The sequence below is a fragment of the Gambusia affinis genome, linkage group LG03 (genome assembly GCF_019740435.1).
Source record: "Gambusia affinis linkage group LG03, SWU_Gaff_1.0, whole genome shotgun sequence".
In the NCBI taxonomy this organism is placed as follows: Eukaryota; Metazoa; Chordata; class Actinopteri; order Cyprinodontiformes; family Poeciliidae; genus Gambusia; species Gambusia affinis.
Window position 1 is genome coordinate 21,744,101 of NC_057870.1, and position 24,780 is coordinate 21,768,880.

Sequence of the window (24,780 nt, forward strand, 5' to 3'; positions counted from 1 at the left end):
TGCATGCAATGGAGACAAACACCTATCACTGCTTCATGACTCCATACTGTACTTTTTTTACACCTCAAGGCGTGTTGGGTGGTCAAACAAATCACATCAGTCCCTGACAAGTGCACGTCAGACAAAATTAGTCTAAAACAGTCAACCTTATCTGGCCTTCAACGCCAGCAGGGGTGGTCTGCAGATGCTTTGACGCTGACTGACAGAGGCAAAGGGTTGAAAATAAATGGCAATATTTGCCATATTGAATTGCTTATTTATTAGATATGTGACAGGGACCAAACTTATTAGCAAACATAAACCTGAGAGTAAATGATAGGCAAAGTTATTTATGTAGGCTTTGTGGTTTCATTATGAAATGTAAAGTTACTAAGGTGGGAGAAACACTTCATAGGCATATAAAGCATATCAAATTTATTTAGGGGTTTATGTTTAAAGATTTTCTTAATATTGTCATTGATAAAAGATGTTTTATAAATACTTTTCAGCAATGTAGAGATATTACAGTTGTTATAAAGTCAAGGCAAATGTTCTAAGTTTGAAATTACCCAGCACTGGTGTGGTATTTATTATTTATTATCTTTTTAAACATAATTTTTCAGCATTAGAGGCCTTTGTTGACAGTCACCAGAATAGGCAAGTAGAGAAGTAGGGGTCAGACATGCAGAAAAGGTCTCAGGGTCAGGAATCAAGCCCTGGACAGATGCAATGTGAACTGCCCTCTGTTATTGGGCACTCGCTCTGCCTCTACACCACACAGAGTCCTCTAATGTTTTAGTTTTATGGGTGAATTTAAATGAACAGGTCAATTTTTGTGTGAAAACAACTTAAGCTTAGAAACCTAAATGACGTCTACTCTTGCTTTATACATGTTGACATTTTGACTTTTTAGGATCTTTTAGTACATTTTAAAAGATCCAAGGGCAGCATTTACTCTCACAGAGTCTTGTCTGGTTTAAATTTAAAACTTGGATGTTTTACATTGACGTTGTCTGTCAGAACTAGACACAAAATAGATTCAAAGAGAAGAGACTCAGTTTAATGTCTGTACTTAGATACAAATAAGCCACTCATCCTGCAATGATTGAACTTCAGTTCATAAAATTTAAATAATCTATACGCTACTTCCCCATCTCACTCTAAATTGGGCTTTCTTCGGTTTTGGTACAATGTTGGTTTAGTATTTGTGAGAACTGCAGTGTGTTGGGGTTCCACAGTCTGGACATTCTGCACTGGCTGCACTGCTAGGTGACATGCTATATAAATTCAACTTGTATGATTGCTTGTGTGTGTTTTTTACAATGTGGGTGGGGTCTATGTGTGTGTTCTAGTGAATTTGCGTGTGCGTGAGAGAGCGAGCAAGAAACCAACTAACAGAAGTTCCTCAGTGATGTTATGTGTGAGTGCAGGGTAAAAGGCCAGGTATGCTGAGTGACTGCCACATTACCCATAAGCATGAATCAATCTTCTGTTCAGACATTTAGCTATTTACAGCCTCACATGAATTTGATCATGTGTTTTCTTGTAATGGTTTTCTAGAATTTCCTAAAGCTTCTGAGGCAGCACTGTTTCACTGGACAGGATTTTCGTTAGTGCCTGCAGCTGAGAATGAGGAAAAAAAAATACAAAAAAAAATAAGAATGGAGGACCAATGATCATTCTGAATTTTACAATATTATAAATGCATTCATTTTGCTTTTGTAATCCATGTTGGGTGCTTTCCCCTTTACATTGACTTATAATAATTACAGCCTCCATAAATTAGACTGAATTAGGCATATATGTTTTGCCACAAAAGGCTCAGCACCTTGAGGATGACCCATGGACTTAGTGATCGACAGATTCGCAAAAAACTCTTAACATTTGCGCCGTGAACAACAATTCCAACTGAATCTAATGTCACAACTGCATATTTTATACTGCATTGTGGCTAATGTGTTGTGTGTCAAACAAGATCTGTGAATGAGTCACACAGTGTGTGAATAAAGATGAGCTGCATGAGACTTTTTACAGGAATGACAGATCGTGGGACTGTCATTCCTGTCTTTACTAAAGGCTGCATTAAAGCTACAGTAAGGTAGTCATTATTGACGTCTCAATAAGGTCAACTCTGTCATAGCATAGAAAGGCCAAAACCATATATTTGCACTAAGTTGTAGGATTGCTTCACACATTTTTGAATGTCTTAAATTGCACATAATCTCTTCTGCATTACTTATTGTTTGTCTGAAATGGGTCAGTTTGGAAATTGAGACCTCATATCTCAACAAGATTTCTTGTGTCCAAATCTTGAATAGTTAAAACAAGTAAGGAATTAGAAAACTTTATTACAAAAAGGACTGCAGCAGGAATCTTAGAGGAGAAAATTGGTCAGGTTGTATCTTAGTTCTATCTACCTTCATTATATATCCTGGGTAAGGGTAGGTTTTAAAAGGCAGAAATAAAAATGTTGCTTAAAAAAAGCAAAATCATGTTTATGCTTATTTATTACTGTAACTTTATCAGAAAATTGTCCACTTATCACTTGTACTGCTCTCTCCATCCTTCTATCCATCTCTTTTTATTGTTTGACAACACCATCTAAGTGGTATCAAAAAGCAACACATCACCATTCATTAGGCAAGTTATGGAGATGATTTGACACAATGTCAGAATCACTTTACCCCAAAAATATGAAACACATAAACTTTTCACACACTACTTTGAGAACGATTGTAGCAGCGCTCTCAGAGTTATAGCCAGGTGCTGTAATATGTTGTTGAGCTTGATATGGTCACCATGGAAACCCTGAGTTGTTGAACGCTGGAACAGGTCCAGGATGCAGTGTTAAAAACTAAACATTATTTCAGCTTGTGGAAAAAAAAAAACAAACATATATGAAAGATATCTCCCTCCTATTATGCCACTGAGACAAGAAACCTGTTTTAAAAATTCCTGTGGATATCGCTAGACAATAATGATATCAGCAGTGTTTGTTTAAAAAAGTAATTTTCAGCTTAAAACTGCTCTGAAGGCAAGGCTTCTATTGACCTGGTGATAATAAACATTTCAGTGCATTATCATTTTTAAGTTGTTTTTTTTTCTTCAAAAAAAGAAAAAGAAAGAAACATTCTCATAAACCCTCAGTGAGACTTGAAAGCAAATCTAGACCTCATTGCATTGCTCACAAACCAAACAAGAATTTAGGAGCTGCCCGCCCTGCGAGAGAGGAAAAATACACACACTGGCAAAGGTTTATGGGAAATCATAATGTGTAATTGTATCTAGCTGAGAACATTTTGGTAACTTACAGCCGAATCTCAAATTACAATTGCTGCATAGTGAAAAAGTTTATTACCATATTGATTTAAAGGGTTGCAGGATGGAGGTAAATTTTGACTTTGAAACATAGCTGTATCTGACGTCTTGAAACTGTCCTCTGTCTATTTAAAAACCCCTACTCTTTCCAACACTCTCCCTTCAGCACCTCATCACAACCATGCTTCCACATGCTTCCCAATGACGTAGTTGACAGCATTTGTTTGGAGTGTTGTAGATTATTTGATGAGCTCAACAGACACAAATTCAAAAGGTGTTTGGTAATTGCTGCTGCCACTAGTCTGGAGGAGTTGTATGGGTGAGAGATGCTCTGTGTGGCTGGAGTTGGCTGACGACTGCATCTCCAAGGAGGAGCTTTGGCTAAATGGGTGGCGCATTTTATTAGCAGGCGTTAAGGCATTGCTACCATGGGAGATTCAAGGATTCTTCAAACATGCATCAATGAATCAAAGTTACACTCTGGGTATGTGTTTGATGAGGGAATGACATTCTAACTGGGTTTAGTGTTTATACTAATCATTAGCTCCAATTGATTAACATACACCTTGCAATTGTTTTTTTTTTAACTTGTCTGTATCCACAAGCTTCAGTCTGCAACTAACATGAGTGTATTTAATATAGTCTTATATTAGCCAAATTACATTACTGAGGCATCATCTTGTATCACAATACTGTATCAAATATTCTAAAGCCACAATATATGTGGCTTTAGAATATCTGCACATGACTTTTCATTGCAAGCTGTTGGATTTCTCCAGTCACCCGATCTGTCCATGTTTTTGTTGCCTATTGTAAAGCTGAAAGCGAGTTGACAGATTGTAGTAACTAAGTGAAAGAAAGGATTGGGGTAGTAATCTGTCTCACTGATCCTTTTTGAAAGAACCAACTGTTTGGGATACAGCCATGACATGTCTGCTCCTGAAGGCTGACCTGTAAGCTGATACCTCCACTGGCATTTTCTGCCATCGCCGCAACTCGGATCAAACGAAGCTGTCCAGCACATTTGGTACTATAGCTGGTTCTCAAGGTTGTATATAACAGCTGTTTATGGTTAAAGTAAAAAATTTCAATGACATTATCTTACTTGTATTTCTATTACTTTTCAGTGTAGCATTTTGCCAAGACATTTTCTGTCTGTGTGCTACTTTTCTCTCCTGGTCAGGTCAGGTTAAGCCAGGAGTTGGCAACCCTTGGCTCTTTAGTGCTGCCCTAGTGGCTCTCTGGAGCTTTTTCAAAATTGATTGAAAATGGAAAAAGATGGGGGTGTGAAAAATTTTTTTTTTTAAATTTAATATGATTTCTGTAGGAGGACAAACATGACACAATCATTCTTAACGTTTTCCAATGCTATAAAAGTGTGTGGAATAAATATTAAATTTCAACATTTCCGTCAACAAAGATTTGCGTCATAGCCTGTGACAAGGTTCTTTCAGCTGGGCGGGGTGCGAGGCAGATGGCTGTTGTAAACAAACCGACGGGTGTGTGGTGGGCCATGGATAGCAAAGGGGTAAAGAGAAAAATAGCCGAGGAGAGATTCTACAATTCTTGGATCGAATCATTTGCATTCATTGCCAATGCAGAAGGATTACCTGAATGTTTGCTCTGTAGCGAGAAGTTGTCAAATAACAAAAAGAGTACCGTACTTTCCGGACTATAGAGCGCACCTTACTATAAGCCGCATCTACAAATAAAAAAAAAGCAAAAAGTCATAAGTCGCATTATATAAGCTGCATGGTTCAAAGCGTGGGAACAAAGTAGCGGCTTATAGTCTGAAAAATACGGAAAGTGTGGAAAGACGTTTTCAGGGAAGACGCTACATTAGCTGCTGCGTCAAAATTAAAGTTGCATCTTACAACCCCGATGTTGAGAAGCTGTCCAGTGATGTCCGTAAACAGAAGTCACATTAAAAACGTAAGAACACAATCATGCCATAGGCACATATAGTTAGTAACAAAGTGTTTGTTTTTATAAATTCATTAGTGATTTTTGTCAGTATATATTTAGAATGACACTTGGCGATATTATTGTGTTTTGCTGCTCAAGTCCGAGGATGGTTGAGTGTCAAAAGAGAAAGTAATTATATCTGCTTACTGCTTAACCGTTAAGCAGTAAGCAGATATAATTACTTTCTTTAAGATCTTCTAGTATAAACAAAGATTGACTTGTTCATTTCTGTGTCACACAGAACCTTGTATATACCGTCAATCTAACCTATGCAACAATTTTCCTTGATAGTGATATCTTCAGGTTTTAGATTAATCTAAGTTGATATACAGTCTGAGTTCGCCCTCTTTTAAACAAATGTTCTCTGTCCTTGGAGCAGAACTGCTGCCAAGATGAATCTGAGTATTAATCTTATCCAGTAAATCTCCCTTTCTTCTTGAAGTCAGGTTTCATGTGTCAGTTGTTATCTTTTCTAAGTTTGCCATCAAACTTATGTTGTTTTTTTTTGTTTTTTTAAATAAGGGTAACAGTCTTAAAATTAATCAGTATTTGGTCTTAATTTACTCAAGGTTCGTGTTCTGTGTGGTGATTATTAAAGCGTGGCAGGTTTTACAACTCTCGGGATTAGATTTCATTGCAACTATGTGAGCTAAAAGAATCATTATCCTGGACGTTTTTGACCCACAGCAATTACTAGTGTCATTTTCTTCATCGTTAACTGGATGACACTTTTACAAGGGTAAATGTATGGCTTTTCTTCTTTCCCCCTTAACTAGTTGTGGTTCCACCGATGTATTAAAATCTGTAGAGGCTTTGATTTATGTAAGATCTGCTCATTTTAACACCTAGTGTGAATTAACCCCTTTGTCAAATTGTGGTTCTGACTACAGGCTTTTACATTAGCTACAGACCACAGACAGGCACACAACTCACACACGCACACAGTGGACTGGTTTATAGGGTGCCAATAAAAAGCAACGCTGTGCAAAATGAATCCAATGTGAATTACAGTTTTTTCTAAAGCTGTGTTTTCTTAGAGATGAAGAAATGGACCCGCCCAGAGAGTTATGGTTATTGAAGGAATTTAGAGTTGAGCTTATTTTTCCAACTCCACAGGTGGGAATCTGTTAGACTTGACCCTTCACTCACTTTATCCTTTCTAATAAATTTGGAGTCCAAAAACTGCAATAATTTTTTCTTGATATTATGATTTACTCCAAAAGCACGCAAAATATACCCGTTAGGTTAATTGTTGATTCTACGTTGCACTTGGTGTTAGCATGGATGGCTGTTGGCCTTGAGATGTTCCGGGTGTGCACCGCGTCATCTGTTGAATTCCAGTATAGACGACAGCTCCTCTGTAACCTTGGACAGGATTAAGTGGCTACAGTCAATGAGTGAGGGAGTTTAGACTGATTTGAAAGAGACCAGCTGTGTTACTTGTTACAGTAGGAATCATGTTTATGTTCTTTTCAGTTTCTTTTTTTTCCCAGAAGTAATGGCTGCATTAAAGCTACAGTTTGTTCACAAAATCCTTGTGTAATTTTCCCTAAATATTGTGACATTGTGTGCAGGTAGTGTTCAGCTGTGTGAACAAACTCTTCTGCGTAAGTTGAAACCAACCAACGTTAACCCATCGCTTCCAGGTAAGAAGAAAATTTATTGTGTTCAAGGAAATTTTATTTGTTCAGCACATTTAAGTAGAATTCATAATACCGACATAATTTATAAAAACTTTAAAAATAAATAGGAAATTTAAGCTAAAGCAAATATCACACACCAAGAAACAGTTGTACAACAAATAAACAATTTGGGAGAATAAGAGTCCCAGCACCAAGGCATCACTTTTACTAGCACTCTGAACAGAAAAGACAATTCAGGAATGGAACAAGACAACATTGAAAGCTCTGCTTTCTCTGCACATTTTTACTTTGGCAGAGGATAAATTGTACTGATCAGTAAAACAGAAAATATTGACCAAAGTTACATATTTTTTGGAATGGATGTGAATAGGAAAAAAATCTTTCAAGTTCTTTGAAATGAAAACGTAATTAATGAACATAATCCTTTTTTGCTGTTGATTTGATAATGTTTCAAAATGTGCATGTACATCTTTCCAATATAAAATCAATGTAGCATGAAATACAAAATCTCTGAAAGCGGAAGAATAAATTGGTTTTACAGATTTATTGACTGCTGTACTTTTCTATCAAATTGTTGCTCTGTGTGAATGCTCTTTGCACATTCCATTTTGTAATGCATTACTATCATGGAAGGTTTTGGGCTTTAGTCACACTTCATTACTGATGTAACTGGAGAAATTTATTTCCAGGATGTAAAATACCACCTGGCACATTCACAAACACTCATGTGGTGAAAGAAACGTACATGTGAACTTGCATGTGTAGTCTCAGGTGTGCTGAGAACAGCATCTTTCAGCATGACGAGGCTCTAACCAGAAAACAACTGGAGGGTGAGGAGCAGGGCCAGTGTAATGATGTGTAAATGTAAATAAGAGAGATGAGGGAAGGTGCTGCTAGTGAGCTCATGAAAAGACATGAAAAAAACCTTTCCAGTTGTTTCCATTGCATCTGACTCCAAGGACTCCTGCTGTGTGGATGTTGATATGAGCCAATCTGGACACACACCTTCTGTTTAACTGATGTGTATGTTTCTACTGTTTATTGCTTCAGCAGCTATAAACTATTATTTTCCTAGTTAAACAAGGACAAAATTTTGTAGCCTGAAGTTAACTAAAACGATTATTTGATTTAAAAAAAATTATAGTTTGACTTGCAGTAGATAAGTGTTTGAAGCTGTTTTTTTTTTTTTTTTTTACAGAAAATAAACATTTTAAACAAAATGAAAAGAAAAGGATCATTTGGGAAGGTATTTTTCTCTTAGGGCCGCATGATCCGCTGTGATTGTTGAACCATTGAATTAACACAACTTTACAATCACATATCTAAGTATTTACAACTTTACATTTGTTATCTGTAAAATGAAATGCAATTTCTTAATTTCATTCATTGCTACAAAGATCTTCATAGAATGGCAAGCTATTGAAAATAAAAACCTGCTTGCCAAAATGAAAGGAGCCTATTCAGAGAGATCAACAGAATTAACACTTTATGGATGTGTAATTTAAATTTTTAAGCGAGCAGCCATTAAGTGCTTTTTTTTTTTACATTGACAGTCATTGATGGACTTCAGATTCCTAAATTGAGAAATGAAAGACAAATATTTGATTGCACAGAGTTCTTATCAATTTGAACTAACTTTATTTAATTTAAAATTTGACTAAATTATCCAAACCGTGTTTGTATGTTAGAGGAAGTACATTTGATCATATTGCTGCGTCAGCAAACCTTTGCCCTTCAGCAGCAGTGCAAAGTAGTTTGTGTCCCAACACTGTAAGCAGAGGTCTTTGCGATTATCCCTGTTTGGGATTGAGCAGACTTCTAAATAAATTGCTGCACCTCCCAAGTTTTACCAGAAAGGAACTGTATTCACAGCTGTACAGTCCGGAGTCGACTGAAAGCAGAACACACGATTGGTTGGAAGTGTTGTGTTCACTTCTAAAACTGCAGTAAGGTGGTTAAAGGCGAAGCTTAGCTGCAGGTATTGGCTTTTATAAATGGTTTTATGTCTCATTTACATTTACACATTACTGATCCTCCCTCTGAGTCTTCTCACTGTTCATATGTGCATACTAAAATGTTTGACTAAAACATGTCTGCTCTGACCTTGAGGGTGTTATCAGTGTTGACGTTTGTTTGGAAGGTGATTCAGTTCTTCAGACTGCTGCCAGGTCGCATGGGTTGAGATCAAAGGAAAGCATTTCTTCCTGGGTGACGCTGAGAGAGCTTTGTGTTTATTCTAAAACTGACTGTCTCAATGTTTGTGTTTCTGTCTATCTTTGGTTCTGACTCCCTTTGCTGCTGTGTTGCCTACCTATGTGCACTGTTGTCTGTGCAGCTGTCTTTTTGTGACTCATGCCTAACATTTGAATTCCAGTCATTGTTTTACTTTTTACCTCTTTGAGGTGTTCTAAAGTTGTGTAGCATAGCTTTGGGAAGACAAAGAAAAAAAATTGGAGGTTTTTATTTTAGAGGTAGACTATGAACATTTATTTTTATATTACACTGTCAGCCCTGTGTAGATTAGTATGGATTGACAGCATCTGGAAAATCTTGTGTGATTTTCAATTGAAGGCAAGTTTGCAGGAACTGCTGATTGCTCAATTTCTCTCTATTTGTTTGGCTTAGGAACACCTCTTTAAACCACAGCCAGCTCAAAATCTTTGCAAAACATGCAAAGTTGGTCTTTGTGGTTTGGAGTGTTTTGCACCTGTCTCTCATAATTCATTGTGTTCATTTTAACACAAGTCTGGTCAGGATGAAGTGATTTGTGCTTTTCATTTCTGGCAGCAAATCAGACTGTTTAACACCACACAGGTGAAGAGCAGAAACACAATATGAGGTCATGCGAACTAAGTTAGAGTACCGAAAAGATCCTGTGCACACAATGTATCAAAATGAAATTTCTTTAAACTTACAACATGATTAATTCAGTAATTGTTTGACTGCCCTGTCATTAGGTAGGATGCTTCAAGCTGTGCCTGCCGAACAGAGGAATTCATGTTCTTGGATAGTTGCGAGGTCCCTCCACTCCCCCAGGGATGTGTTTTGTTTTGCTGTTCTCCACTGCAGCTAGATGAATGGACACATGGAGAGCTGGGGGAGGAGGAGACCATTGGACATGTTAAAAGACACCTGTGGGGCTTTGTGGGGCCTCCTCATGATGGACGTGGTTCCGCTTCAGGTGGCAGTAATTTCTCTAAGCCGTTGGGGAGGAGCAGTGCAGTGGCATTTTGTGCCTGTGTGTGCATGCACTTACCATTTGTTGGTCAGTCAGAAAGACAGATACCCAGATAAATGGATTATTGGGGAATTTTGCAAGGTCTGCATAGCATTCATTGTGTGTTAGCCGTGGACGTCCACATATTCACAGATGAGGAAGCCGTGAGAACTTTATTGGTTATTCTAGAAGATCGGCCTATGACATTTAATAACAGGCTCCGGACTTCTCATCTGAAGCAACATGTGATCCTCCGCAGTATCAGGAAAACAGATGAGGCCCTGAACCAGTAAAGCACAACTTCACTTACACAGACACACAAGCAAGCCGGAGGCTCTAACTCAGCCTTCAACAATAGCACATTTGTCCAACAGCTGATCTCCATATGATAAGGGATAAAAGAATATTAGGCAGAACACCCACACACATGCACGATTATGTCCACAGATGGTTATCGTATTTACATAATCAGTAGTTGTGGGTGAAACTCTGTCACGATCTGTGTGGTGTTCCCAGTGGTATTAAAAGCAATTACTGTTTCAAAGATAGAATTGTTCACACATATATAGTGCACATATGCGAATGTATGCATGTGAATGGAGAAATTCAGTCAAGTACTGGGTAGCAGTAAAGTTGCCATTACTAAGAGGCCATTCTGTTTTTTTAGAATACACCAACTGAAAATTGTGCAGCTTTCTTTCATCCCTGCTTTTATAGAAAATTATTCAGGACCCTGAGTAGTTTTCTTCTATTAGTATTGGCAAAGTTCTGCTTATTTGCAGATCCAGATGTTTTATTTGGTTTCTTTGACCTTCTTTTAACTTTTGTACCACAGTAACTAGAACATAGCAAAATTTTAAAGCGTCAAATAAGTTGCTGTCTTCATTACCGCTCATGGATTTTCTCTTTGTCAGAGCAGAGCGAGAATGACTCATGGCTAAAACTCCTGCTGTTAGATGGCTTTGCAACAATCAAATTTACATTATTTCACTGGAGGAGAATGGGAGTTTCTCTGCTCTATAATGACCTGCAGGAACTTGTATTCACTAACATAAATTTATGGCTGGGAACAATAGGTTTTTCTTTTTGATGGATTCTTTACATGCATTCTCAGTAGTATGTGTGTAGATTTTTGGGATCAATATACTTTATTCTTACAATATATATTCTACAACTTAAAAAAGCAACACAAAATGTCTTGTGCATTATTGTAATGTATTTTATTTTAAGTTAAAAAGAGAGCCTGATGAAGTTGTACAAAATATTTTTTTTTGCGCTAAAAAGATCTTATCGGGTTGGTAGACCCATCAAACTCTTTCTCAGATCTGATGGTCATTTGTTTCTTTTTAGGGTTCCTTTCTACAACTTCATCTTTTATATTTATTCCCGCTTAGTTTCCTCATGCCAAGTGTGAGCTAATACCATATTATCAACATAAACTTATCAAGATACATTTTTGTATTGCAATCTGATCTTTATGTGCGTTTTTGTCACAAAGAAGTAACATCCTTAATGATTGGCAGCACCAGTGAAAATGTACAGAAAAATAGATGAAGTCAATATTTTAAAGATATATGTCAACTTAGTTGGTTTATATTAAATATTCTGATATTTCAAATACTTAATGATACCATATACTCTAAAAAAGATTTATTAAAGACTTATTAAAGTCCCCTAAACTTCAGTAAATCCTTTATATTTATGTTTGTGATGGTAAGACTTACATTGTTTGAAGAATGGTTGAAAAATAGAATTTTCTGCCACGTTGTATTTATAGTCAATAGAAGCAGAAGTCTTAAATTATTAAATAAAAGTTCTTATATTCTCAGATTAACTCTAACTGGGATCCCCCCCACACACACTTAAGGAACACAAATGTCCTGACATTCAAGGTTGTGTATCAAGAGTTTTACACATATTTTCCAGGCATATCAATAATTCTACATATCAGCTGCTCTGCATGGATCAGTCTGCATCTTCCTCATGCACACAACCCTCTCACACATGCGTGTAAATACATGTTTTTATGTGTCACAACTTATTTTGGAGTTCAGAGTTCATCTTCGGAGGTCAAAGTGCGAGTGCAGTGTTTCACTGTTTAGAACAAATCCTCTGTTATTCGCTGAATGGACACTGTGCATAGTGTTTTCTCCGAGATCCAGAGATAGAGAGAGATTTTGTAAAGAAGCAAAGAAGCTGATGTGGGTGACTGGTTAGATTGTGAGGTAAGAGAGGAAAAGGCATTCATGTTTTCTGGTAACCAGGTCATGGATATCTCATTGAACTGAGTGTGTTCCATATTATTTCTCTTACTAAATTTGTGTGATTATGTTGTGGGATTAAAACATAAATCTTCATGGATTTATTCAGCACTTATGATAAAAGAAAAAAGAATGTATGGAGGAATGAATGCATGTTTTGTGTGTTCGGCATTCATGCTTTTCTCCAGACATAAAAGGTCTGTGGTGGTTATCCGAGAACCTGCAGTGAACCTAAGGATCCCTGAATAGTGGATTCTCTATATTTGGGAGTTGGACCAAGGCCGCTGACCGAAACTCTGACCCCACACCTGCCTTCTGTGTGTGGCAAGCCAAACTACTTTGGCTTGTATATGGCTTACAGTCATATTTAATCTTTAGGTAAATACAGTCTGGGATACAATGGTAGCACATAGCTAATGTTACTTTTTCATGCGTTCTGTGCAATATTATTTGTTTACTTTTTTGTGTAGGTCACACAGACATTTGTAGAGTAACACTAAAAGCCCATTCCTTTGGACTGACAATAAAATTGTTTACTTATCAAGAAAGGAAGAAGGCATAAAAAGGCATCTAAAATGTGTGGAATATTGGCTCTCAAGGACTTTGGGATTATTTACTTAATGATTTTGAAGAGTTTAAACCATAGGCTATTAAAATCAGAGTTTAAACTTAACATAAAATCAAATTGTGTTCTATAAACCTTTATCGTTGTGGAGCTAAAAGTGGAGTTGACCTAAACTTCCAATAAGGATCCAATAAGTGTTATTATAAATATGTGGATCTGTAGGGTGAATGGTAGTTCTGTACATTTGCAGACATTGTTTAGTTTAATTAAGTTTATTCTAAGCTTCTTTAGATGTTGGAAGAACACATTAGACTTGAAGGGATTCTCCAGTATGGTTTTTTTATTTAGCTATGTTCAAAAGTATAGCCTAATTGCAATCCAAAATTAGAATAGGTAGACATCTCTGGCTTTTCAATGTGTGTGTTTGTCTGTATGTAATGACTGCCAGCAAATGCGTGACCAGTCTCTCAGTTCTTGTTCCGCATTTAGGTCTCAGAGTTCAAGGGTCAGAGGGGGTCGGGAGACAGTATGAATAACTGCCTGTTATCAGGTGGCAAACAAAAGAATGTGTGTGTGCATGTATTTAAGTGAAAAACAGGAAGCAGAGATTTACTCGATGGCAGAAGGAAGGAGACAGAATTAGAGAAATTATGATGGATGGAAATACAAACGGAAACTAACAGGCAGGCTCAGCCACAAATCCAGGTTTTCTTCAGTTGTTGTAAGGTCATACTTTGTTCTTTTTCATCCTTTATACCTTAATGTTTACCAATAAAATATCAAAAATACACACTTGGGTGCTTTTGCACTTTAGGATCTCTTAACAGTGTCCAATTTCTTTCAGTTTACTAATCTGCCAAATGATTTTTTTTTATTCATTTAATTTTTTTGCATACATTAAACGAATATTAACGTGTGATTAAGATGGGAATATCCCATCTATTTGATTGTTCTCACAATGAAATAGATTGAAACATTAGCTTATAATTTTACAGATATTTCTACTTTCTTTGTCTGGCTCTTTTAGCTACACCAATGTATTAAACTTGCCGTTTCCCTGCTCAGATTTATTTAAAAAAATGTGTATGTCTCTCCCTTCTCTGTGCCTCCTACTCGCCCCCTTCCCCCACTGTCTGTTTTTCTCCCTCATTTCATAACCCCCTTTTCTTTTCCCCCTGCTAATTGCCACCCTGTTGTAGCATCCCGGGAGCCGGGGGCTCATTAATTGGTGAAGAGGAGACAGGTGGCGCCACTGTGTTGTGATGTTGTGATGTTTCTTGTTAGTTGTATGTGTGTTTTCATTTTGTTGACCTTGTGTTTTGGGGAGCATCTTTATATGCATGAATTTGCCCTTCTAATTTCATGTTCCAATATATTAACATAGATTTGGGTGTATATACTTGTGTGCATGTGAAAGTATGAGTTCTGAATGTGACTGTGTGCCTGTGTTGAAATGGGTGTGTGTGGGTACCCTTGCTTGTTAGCTGCACAGAGCCGCTTCTCACTGTAATCTCTTTGTTTATGCAGTGTGAAAAGGGCCTGACGGGGGCATGAACTCCCCACGCTCTTATCCCACTGCGCCACTCACCCCAAGTGGACCATCATGCTTCACCACCACTAGCCTGACACTGGCATTGCTCCCATCACTTCCCCCACCTCATTTTAACAATGCAGGACTTCTTTTGTCTGACCCTCTTCTTTTTCAATAACAACCCAATCCTAAAATAATACATATTGTCAGTAATTTGCAACAGTAATGATTCATATGGATGCAATGGTTGGAAGAGCTCAGGAAGTAGAAAGCTGCCGGAGCTGCAAACCATCTTGGTTTTAGCTAACCGTTATCAGATAAAATGATGATGGTTTTTGTGCGTGCCATCCGATAACACCCTTCAGGTATCCCTGGACTTACACACACTTCCTCAATCTCTCATTCATTGCTACGCCTTTGTCTTGATTTTGTGTTGTTCTCTTCACTGTGCAATTTGCCAGCTTTGCAAGACCAGTTGGAAAAAAGTCATTGCATCACATTGTATAAAGCACTGTCTTATAGTATGGACATTTAGGTATATTTTTCTTTAAGAAAGATTTGTCTGTCATTGTGTCTGATCTGATTCAATTTATAAATGTATCCCTCTTATCACGTGTTTCCCCCCAGGCTTAAAAACAGCAGTTATCAAACCACCACTGAAAAAGAACAATGTGGACAAGTTGCTATGGGGAAATTACAGACCAATTTGCATTCTTCCATTAATCTGCAAAGTTATTGGAAAAGCTGTTTTTCAACAGCTAAACAGCTTTGATGTTAGTTCCAGTGGAGAAGCAGCATTCAGTTTTTATGCTACACTTATCTGGAACAAACTTACAGAAAACTACAAAACTGCTGAAACACTAAGTTTCTTAAATCAAGGCTAAACCCCCAACTGTTTAGAGTTTGGAGAAAATGTAATGTTTGCTGATTTGTGTTTTCATTGTGTAAAGTACCTTGAGTTCCCTTGATGCTGAAATGTACTATAAAAATAAACATGCCTTGCTTTATCATAACTTTTTTTTGTTATTCTGATTTGCCTAGTTTAGTCCAACTACTTGACTGTAGTTTTCCTGTCATTTATACCCTCACCTCGAACCTCTCCCCCTACTCTCCTTTGAAGTGTTAAGGAAGATCTCTTAAATCTTTTACATGATGTTTGTAATTTTTTGGTAAAGTCTATAAGGGAGAACGTTTACAAAGAAGCACTGTTTTTCCAACCAGGTGGTCTTAGTCCTTCACATTGTGGGCCTTTGGCTGCTCTAAATGAACTGGTATTATGGGTAATCAAGTGTTATGGAATGTGTGGTTACTGCATCTGTGTGTGGATGGATATCTTTCTTTGTATCAGTGTGAGTTCTCGTGTTAATGCAGGTGTGGGGTTCACGGACGGTTTGTAGGTCGGGTTCCAGCCCCTGGTGTCACCAAGCTGTTTGGCCCTAAACAAGTCCTAGACCAGGGAACAGTTTTTCCTTTTCTCTTCTGTTAATTTTTCTGATAATTTGTTGGTGCTTCAGATCTGTCACCCTGTATCTAAGAGTGAGTTGTTGTATTAAACTGAAGGATTCTTGGCTTAAAAGAATAGCCATTTGTCTCAGAAACACATGTTGCTCTGTTATTAGCGAACGGCCCCAAAGACTACGGGTGAAACTAGGTTAGTGTAAAATGGTTAATTGGAATTACCAGAAGCCCATGTTTGCATGTCAGTCCTCATGACCTGTCAAGAAGAGTTGCCAATGATCTATCTGTAATAAATGTTCCTTGACAAGTATAGATATCTAGATATTGTAAATTAGTTTTGTTTACTTATTTCATAACTAATTTGTTTGAGGTTTTAAAACTGCTTATTCAAATTGTTGCTCTAGTAACAATTTGAGTAGCAACAAAACCGCTACTCTTTCAATTATTTTGCCTCATGACAGGCATGTGCTTCCTTTGCAGCTTTTTGAACAGTTTCCAGCAGGATTTTAGTAACTTCTTCAGTTCAGAAAAATCTTTGGTCAATATTTCCTTTGCATGACAGCAAGTCACACTGTTTATGATACAGATTTAAATTTGTGCTTCTCATATTTTATGTGAATTAAACTGATAAATGTGTATATCATTTATCATTATTACTTTCAATACAAAAAAGGAGAAAATAAATTATATTAATGTTTTATAGTTTTTGTATTAAGTTTTAACTGGGATTCTGAAGAGTGTGTCTATGCAGTCAGTATCTTACATTTAAGCCTTGTAAATTGAGAGACAAGAATTTGTTGTTGTCTCTCAATTTCATCGGGTTCTTGTCTAGTGGTTAAGCTGAGAGGAGACATATTCCAAGCTAGATGTTTACATTTTCTAATCGGTTTAAACCACAATATGGAACTAATGTGTTTCTGTTGTTCAACCACAGGGAGACTTTATGTGTTGCTGAGACCTTTTCTTTTCCCCTATGACTAGTTGCACCAGTGTGACCACAATTTTTTTTTTTACATCCACCATTGAGAGGTTATGTCACATTTGCTCTCTAAAACCCTGATTATATTTGTAATCAAGATATTTTTCAGCATTAATGAAAATAATTGATAAGATAAGAGCAATTAGTCTTGTTTTTAGCTGCTAAGTCTACTCACAAAGTGTAGTTTTATTCTAATCTTTGCTTTCTATATTGATTTGTGTTTTTTTTCATTTTGACACATTAACAAAGCTCACATGTCTTGTCTTATTAATATATCAAATTACCTGCTATAAGAATGAATTTAGAGTTATACAAAAACTGGATGCCACTTGAAATCTTGTATATAGAGTAAAACCCGGGTGTCAAACTCCAGTCCTCAAGGGCCGGTGTCCTGCAGTTCTAGTTTATCTCCTTTGCAGGCATTAAGAACTGTTTAAACATTAATCTCATGACATCACACATAGGAAAACAAAAATATTAAATCCTGGATGAATTGGAAGGTTGTCATGATGTTTGATACTGACTTTAATTTAATGGATTAATTTAGTAAGGGGAAAATAAGTCTAAGAACCAAAGTAGACTTTAGTTGGATTTTTGAAATTTTAAGTGAATTGTTTTTCTAACTACAACCAATCCATCTGTTGTTGTAGCACAAGTGTAGATGTGCACTTGTAGATCTCTTTTTTTGAACATTTTACACATTACTAGAATACTTACTGATATATATATATATTTTTTGACACCTCTTAGATAAGATCTCAAAAACATTTATTATCTATTCAGGCATGTCGTTCATAAATAAAGTTTGTTAAGGTAAAAATAAATTTCATTTTTGTTTTGCAACCTTTATTTAGTTACAGATGGCAGTCAAAATCCACGTGGGTGGGTGGCTGCAGCATTTGATCCTCATTGTTTGAAAAGTGGATTCATGAATCACTGTAGCAGGAAGGAACAGATCCCACAGAGCAGGTGGGACAGCTCTTGCTCTTTCAGCTCCCACTCAGGATCTTTTCTGGGAGGTTTTTCTACCTCGCCATGCCATTGTTGACATTCCACCCATTTGACCAGTTAGACTCTTCTTTAGCCTCCCTGATTCCTGCTTTCCTACTTCTACACTCACAACCAATTCACATGCTTTTGTGTGTTTGTTTTTACAAAAATCTCGAATGTATTAATTCAATTTGTTTTACTTTGATACAAAGGGAAAATCGACTTTAAAATTTATGTACCTTTTAGTCAGCTATCAGGACATTTATCATGCAGAAATATTACTCTACATAGCACTTTATTTGAAAGCAAAACTAGCTATCTTTGCAAGAAATTTACAACAGCAATAAACCACACATTCATTATTGCATTGGGATTAGAAGGGTGGATTTTCTGCTACTAAATTTTTGGTTTCTGGTCTTTCTCGTCATCCCTGACAATAATTTTATGCTAGTTGTAAGGTGATATTGTGACTATTTCAAATTACTGCAGCACACTGTAAAGTAAATCCCAATCAATCAATAGACTTTCATTAAGTTTAAATATTTCAACATCTGTCTTGGAGAGCTTCTGTGTCTGCTTGCATGTGAATTTGTCTTTAGTGTTAATGTTTTAAACAAGCCTAAGCGGTTTTGCAGAAAGATTTCAGTTTATTTTAAAGGGAAAATTTTAGTTCATATTTCAGTAATTTGAATCTGAAAGTAAATACAGAATTAACTTTTTTGAAATCCAGAAATGGAAGAATATAGTTTGGGATTTAGATAATAATCACGCCTCCCCCTAAGGCTGGCTGCCACTGTTTCTGTACTGCCTGGCAGACTAAGGTGTCTCATTTCTTTTGGTTTAGTGGTCACCTAATCTTCCAAACAGAGCAAGAAAGGTCCATTTCGAAGGTTAGAGGACCACCACCTCTTGAGTTCACCTAGAAATGAACACCCCTCCTTATCTTGCAGTTGAGTTCAGTAAATGGGCAGAAAAGCTTTGATAAGAATGAATGCAATTTGGGAGATGTGGACGGTAAAGCCGTTTTGTCAGTATCAACATGCAAGAGTGAGAAAGGGAGAAAGGAAGAGCAAGCTAGAAGGAATAATGAAGTCTTTCTAAAATTACTAGTTAATTGTCAATTGAGTAAAATCTGCATTTTGCTCTACACAGGAAAAAAAAACTTCCTCACTTTTTGACTTGTCAGTAACCAGTTTTGATTGTGCTAAGATGACAACTAAGGGTGCAAAACATTAGGAAACATGTAAATGTGATATGTTGATCAACATTGCAATGTTGATCATACTTAACCCACATTTTGCTGACTGGTTTCTTTCTTTTCCACCATTGCAGTTTCCCCACCATTCTTTGTCTGCTTTAGCGTCTCAGCCAATCAAAATATTCATTCTGTCTGATCCTGACAGGGATTTGAGACCATCAAAGTAGTAGGTTAGGAAATTCAACGTAGTTACCACTATTACACAAAGTAGGATAAAAAAAAAATTTAAAAAAACTCTTTTGCATTTTCTGGAAGTTTGTTCCAGATTTGTTTTGCATTATCACTGAATGAAACATCTCAAGAACCAGTTTGGAAATATATGCCACCATTGGTCACTCTGGCTCATTATTATACAGGTCTGTGTATTTCCTAAGTGTTTTGAGATGGTTGCTTTTAGTAAGGCATTTTCCCTGATTTTAAAAAGATTGGACTTTTGAGTTTCTAACTAAGCAGTTAGCATCCAGGACCAATGTTCCCAAACTGATTCTGCTGTGAAGCTAACTCCCTTCTCCCCCTTCTTTAGCACAAATAGCAGAAATTCTCTTTGAGCAATGCAGACATAAAGAAACCATACCACAGGAGGTCAGAGGTGAAACTGTCACTGCTCCATCATCACGCCTTTCTTCCCGCTCTGGGAACTAAGCCGTTTTAGGTGTTATGATAGGTTACAAAATGCTTTAGTAGACCCCAGGCACCAGACCAAATACTGACAACAATGTTAAACACCTCTGACCCTTTCTTACTTTTTATTTTTCTTCCCCTCCTCACAATTCTTTGCTTTGTGGAATAGTCATGCTCTAAGACTATTTTGTAATTATTACTTTAAACATCTATCAATCAATCAATCAAATTTTATTTGTATGGCACATTTCAGCAGCAAGGCCTTTCAAAGTGCTTTACACTTTACGCTTTACGCTGTAGACTAAATGTCTTTATCTACTAATGCAAAGTACTGAGCAACCAAACAAAAAGAATTGTCCTCATTGCAGTGTGGATTTTCTCCAGGTGGAGAATTTCAGAGCAGAAATGGTCCATAGAAAAAGAGGAAACCAGCTCAACTCCCACACACAGTGTCTCTCTTGTTCAATAAAGCATTCAGGCAGAAAGGATTGCTATGTAAATGCCGAATTGAATGGGAGTGAACAGACAGGTTTAAAGTAGATTATGTTAAACTGCTTGTTAGTTTAAAGATAAACTGAAGTGAATAGATGGGGATTAGCAGATGTGCTGCTGTGCCACAGAGGTGTTTCTCAAAGGCTGACCTAATCCTCTGTCTCCTTGTCAGTTCACATCACATAAAAGGATAATGGTTTCTCTAAGGGAACAGTGAAAAGTAAGTTGAGATGGTATAAATTAGCTGACTATGCATTTTACATGGTTTAATGTGACTTGAGCAGTTTAATCAAAGATTATAGATTGGGTTTTCATTCATTTTAAATCACATAGGATACTTGTCATTCTTCACAAAGAAGTGGAATGTTGGATGTTTCTTTATAAAGACAGAAGGAATAGATATTTTTGTTGGGACATTAATTTCCCTCATTTTCTTTTGTGCCACAAACATAAAACATCATTAATCTGAAGAAGGCTTCAATGCATTTAGCAACCTTCTCTGATGTAACAAAGGTTTTGGGTTTTCCAGCATCACCAGAAAAGATTTGTCTCTCTCACCACAAAGGTTGCCCCCATTGACAAACTGCTAACTAGCAATGTGTCCTGCTTTTTATATTATGTTTAAAGACAAATGTCCTAAAGTTTCACCTTCTAAAAAGACATGATACTGAAATATAAATTTTATCCCCAGTGAAAGATATTATTATTTTGTTGTGTTGTGTCAGCATGTCAAAAATAATTCAGAGTTGCACATCAGGTAAAGTACTGGCCTCAGGCATTAGCTGTTGTTTTTCATGGGAATGAGCAAAAGCAGTGTGAATGCTGCTAACCTATGAGACAGAGAAACATTCCTGCTGAAGACTCAGATATAGGCAACTTCATTTGTGGGTTAAAGTGGAATTGTCACAAATAAAGTTACTGCTTTTCGTCCTAAAGGTTGCCATGCATCATTTATCACTTGTTCATCAGAAATCATTGTATTAAATGAGCATATGCATCCACCATTCTTTATTGTTTTCTTGTCACTATCCTTTTGTTTGCCTCAGTTTTTTTCCTTTAGTTTTACTGCTCATCCTTTGCTTGTGCCAGTGTGAGCCATTTATCATGCACCCAGCATGAGGGTGACTCCTGTGAAGAGAAGCATGCGTGTGTGGATGCGTGTGTGTGTGTGTGTGTGTGTTGCATGTCGGTGTTGATTGGCTTGAAGACAAGATATCATATGTAGATCAAGAAGTGACCCCTTCAAAAACTGTTACTTAAAAGGTATTGAAGACTGATGCCCCATGACACACACAAACATCCACGCCCACATACACAGTTTCGCAGCTATTGGGGGCAAATGCTGTCACAGTTTTTAAAAGGCTTCCCGCAGTTAGACATGCTTGAAATGACATTCTGGTTCGCCAGAGAAGGGGAGTGTGGGGAGGAGTGCAGCAAGGAAAGACAGAAGCAAGGGGGAGAGAGGGCAGGCAAATCTTTGCTTTACAAAAAACGAAAAATATGCAATAATGAGTGAAATATCTTAATAAGAAGAGTATAGAGAATTTTTTATTTTTATGTTGATGTGAATTAAAATCTCTATCAAAATTCCCAATCTGGTATTTTGATGTGGTAATATTGCTATCAGCATATTAGCCAGTAAATATTTTTTTTCCTGTCTTTATCCATACATATTTCTGACATGCCAATTCTGATTTGGACTTTTTATTCTAAGAAATATTGTGTGGGTTAGACCTGACATCTAATAATCTATAAGATTTGTCTGCTCCAAAATAGATTAAAGTTCTCTGATGACATACTCACTGTCTTTGTAGTTTGAAAGTTATGTCAACAATAGAAATTCAGCAACCATGTCTCTTTGAGGTCTGACCTGTTGAGAATAATTTTAACCAATTCAGATTTTTGTTGTTGTTGTCTTTTTAAGGGATCTATTACATAAAATAAAAGCAAACATATTGCATCTCTTTGATAGTGATAGTTTTGAATCCAACAGAAAATTTATGAATTTAAAAGATAATTTGTATTTTCAAATCAAATCATAACTCTTATTTTTTTAAATTGTCTCTACTTTATTTTAAAACTGCCTAAATGGACTGAAACTTGTTGTTTTCTCAGTTGAATACTCAGATTTTCTTTATTTTGCCTGTCAACCCAAAATCAGTCAATAGAAGAAATATTGGGTAGTTTGAAGAATCTCTTAATTGATTAGTGAAACTCTTTCTTGTGCTTCTTACTCTATGTGCAAATTATTACTAGAATGAAAACAAACAAAGAAAATAAACTGTAAAGCACGTATCTAGGTGTTTCATTGACCAAAACTTTAAAAGTATTGAATCAGTTTCTGGTATGGTTCAAATCTCTGATGCAATTTTCATGCTAAAAGGAAACTGTTCAAAGCAGAAACATACACACACATACACATGGAGTTTTGTCAGCAGTAAATGCCTTAAAGGCAAGAGGATAGCTCTGGAAAGGAAATGGTCTATTAGAGTGTCTCAGCCCATTTATTTATTAGTATAAAAGCCTCAGGCCTGTATGATGTAATCTCTAACAGCGCCTTTAAAGTGTCTCTGCCAGCCACCTGAGCAGCTCACCACTGTACGAAGAGGTGTTCTCAACATGGTTTTGGAAAGTATCCATTTCTAGATACAAAATTTTATATTTTCAAAAATCAAAGTTTGTTCTCTGTTAAAAAGAGTGGGACATGATTCTGACTGATTATGGGAGGAGAATCTGGAGAGTTATCAGTCAAACAACCTTTAGTGCAGTTTGATTTAAGTATCATTTTGCATTTGTCTGAAATGACCTGTTCTCTAAATACAGCCAAAGGTCATCATCTTAAACTCAACACGTAGACGGGAATGTAGAGACCATAGCCAAAAATTGTTATGCTGTATTCTCTTTATATACGTATTCAATGAAGTTGGAATTTGTTTTTCAAGCACTGCGTGTAAAATATAGGACTGAAGAATAAACAATGAATTCAAACCTTTTGGATCTACAACCCATTGTAGTGTCTGTTTTTGTGGACAAGTTCCTTCACTGCCTGTGGACGCCTTCCTAGTGAGGTGTTGCAGACACAACCAGCAACTCCAGTAGGCTTTTCCAACTGGAAAAACCTACCTGCTCTTTTTTAGAGCATGTTCAGCACAAATGTGACATTATATATTACCATTATGATACCATACCATACCATACCATACCATACCATACCATACCATACCATACCATACCATACCAACTTTATTTATGAAACACTTTATTCACTGACAGGACCAAAGTGCTATACACAATCATAAAATACAATGCAATTATAAGATAGAAAAGATTGAAATATAAAATACATACAGACACAACAAAATATAGTGTAACCGCTCAGATTGTGCCAAAAGCCAAAGAAAAAAGATGGGTTTTAAGAAGGGACTTAAAAACAACGAGTGAAGAGGCCTGTCTTACGCCCAAAGGAAGATTATTCCATAGCTTGGGAGCTGCCACAGAAAAAGCACAATCATGATGAATTATGGCAGTAGTTATGGAAAGAAATCACAAATTTGTTTCTGTTATATGTTCTTATTTCAGAAGACACAGGTAGAGGCCTCCACAATTTTATGGCAGCCTTTATCCTTAATGACTACTCAATAAACAGATTGTGGTTTGTGAGGTCGATTACATGTCTGGTGGTGGTCAGCACCACATGGGATGCTACTCTCAGTACCCCTTTAACTCTATATTCAGTTAAATTATTTGTGAGTTTACTAGAAATAATACTAGAAATACTGCAGCTATCTTGTGTATCAGAGAACAAAACAAAGTAATCAGTTGTGGATTTCGTGAGAAACAGAAATATGTGAAACACTATTTCTACCATTGGAGAATATGTGGAAGCTGTGGAGGAATAGACGTATCTTGGTGGTCACCTAGATTAGATTTTCCCAACCCTGACCCTCAAGGTGCATTCACTGCCCTGCATGTTTTAGATGTTTCCCTACTTTAATATTCCTCATTCAGATGATTGCAGTTCAGCTTATGCTTGTTAATCAGCTATTAATTGAAATCAGCCCAGGTGAAGCAAAGAAACACTTAATACATGCAGGGCAGTGTGCCTTCAGGGCCAAGTTTGGGAAACACTGACCTGGACAACAGACTGGAGTGAAGACACAACAGTGAAGTTGTATACAAGAAGTGGCTGGGCGGACTGTACATCTTGAGGAAGCTTAGGCCGTTCAAGGTTAGCAGATCTTCTATAAGTCTGTTGCAGAGTGCAATCCTTTCTGTCTGCTAGAGCAGCAGCATTAGAGTCAGTGACTTGAAAAAGCTCAACAAAGTGATAAAGAAGGCTTACCTTGGTCTGGGAACTGGATAGTCTTGTGAAGTGAATGTTCCATTTAGTCCTTCATTTAATAAAGGAGGAGGCTCTTCACAAGATTGTGACACAAGAGTATCTTCATTCAGAGGTTTTTCAGATCTGATGTAGTATAAAATTCTACATGAGATCCTTCCTGC

At 36.8% G+C, this 24,780-nt stretch overlaps 1 protein-coding gene across 2 annotated transcripts in view; it reads left to right on the plus strand.

Moving 5' to 3' along the window:
- Positions 1-24,780, plus strand: part of bmpr1ba (bone morphogenetic protein receptor, type IBa) — a 64,214-nt gene that overhangs the window by 12,776 nt on the left and 26,658 nt on the right. Inside the window, exon 2 of one of the 2 annotated variants that reach the window (XM_044111410.1) lies at positions 6,837-6,908. The exons of the other annotated variant lie outside the window; for it this stretch is intronic. The gene's annotated coding sequence lies outside the window, so the exon portion shown is untranslated. The remainder of the gene's footprint in view (positions 1-6,836; positions 6,909-24,780) is intronic. 2 annotated transcript variants of the gene reach the window in all.